The sequence below is a fragment of the Ictidomys tridecemlineatus genome, chromosome X, assembly GCF_052094955.1.
Source record: "Ictidomys tridecemlineatus isolate mIctTri1 chromosome X, mIctTri1.hap1, whole genome shotgun sequence".
NCBI classification, from domain to species: Eukaryota; Metazoa; Chordata; class Mammalia; order Rodentia; family Sciuridae; genus Ictidomys; species Ictidomys tridecemlineatus.
This window is the reverse complement of record NC_135493.1, coordinates 29,824,599-29,825,958: the sequence shown is the minus strand read 5'-3', so window position 1 is coordinate 29,825,958 and position 1,360 is coordinate 29,824,599. Positions and strand designations below refer to the sequence as shown.

The 1,360-nt window shown below is 34.2% G+C and overlaps 1 non-coding gene across 1 annotated transcript; it reads right to left on the bottom strand.

The window, feature by feature from the left end:
• Nucleotides 1-1,240: 1,240 nt before the first annotated feature.
• LOC120891109 (small nucleolar RNA SNORA61) lies at nt 1,241-1,360 on the bottom strand. Its single transcript, XR_005735534.1, has one exon. It is a non-coding gene; the product is annotated as a small nucleolar RNA SNORA61 (small nucleolar RNA).

The window sequence follows — 1,360 nt, the reverse complement described above, 5'->3', positions numbered from 1 at the left end:
CACAACCCCAGCCCCTAAATGTGGATTTTAATACATGCCCTTTATCATGTAGAAAATGTTCCCTTCCATTTCTACTTTTTATATATTTTTAGTTGTAGATGGACACAATACATTTATTTATTTATCTGTCTGTTTATTTATTTATTTATTTATTTAATGTGGTGCTGAGAATCAAATCCAGTGCCTCACACTTGCTAGGCAAGCGTTCTGCCACTGAGCTAAAACCCCAGCCCTTACTTTTCTAAGTGCGTTAGCATGAAAGGGTGTTGAATTATGCAAAATGATTTTTCTGCATATATTGAAGTGATCACATGCTTTTTTCAAACTCTTTTTTAAAAAAATATTTATTTCTTTAGTTTTTAGGTGGATACAGTATCTTTATTTCACATTTATGAGGTGCTGAGAATTGAACCCAGTGCCTCACTCATGCTAGGCGAGCACACTACCACTTGAGCCACATCCCCAGCCCATCAAACTCTTTTTTTAAAAGTGTTTATTTATTTTCTTTAGTTATAGGTGGACACAATATCTTTATTTTATTTTTATGTGGGGCTGAGGATCGAACTCAGTGCCTCATGCATTCTAGGTGAGCACTCTTCCTCTGAGCTACAATCCCAGCTCCTCAAACTCTTTGTTTTTTTAAAAATAGTTTTTAGTTGTAGATGGACACAAAACCTTTATTTCATTTATTTATATGTGGTATTAATGAATGAACTCAGTGCTTCACATGTGCCAGGCAAGCACTCTGCCACTGACCTGCAACCCCAGCCATCTTTATTCTTTTAATGTACTGTGTTGCATTGATTTAATCTCTTATACTGAATCACCCTTACATTTCTGGCATAAATCCTAATTAGTCATGGTGTACAATATTTTCAATATTGTGTTGGATTTGGTTTGCTCATATTTTGTTTTATAAGGAATATTGGTGAATAATTTTTCTTGTGGTGTCTATTTGACTTTTGTGTCATTGAAATACTAGCCTCATAGAATGATTTAGGAAATATTCACTTCTCTAATACTTTCTGGAAGAGTTTGAGAATAAATAATGACAATTAGTTTTTAAATGTTTCATATAATTCACTAGTGGAACCATCTGCTCTTTGGCTTTTCCTTGTTGGCAGGATTTTTTGTTACTAATTCAATCTTATTACTTGTTACAGAAAGTAAAGAAAATCTGGAGATTTTCTTTCTGTATCAATGTGGGCAATTTGTGTTTCTTTTTTTTCTTCTTCTTTACCTCTGTTTGAAATAAGCTGGTGTGTTAGATATCCGACCAGAACAACATATGGCCAGCTTCAGTATTACTTTTCCTCCTTTTACAACCACCAAGATCTGATAGGAAAGGGAACCAGAGGGT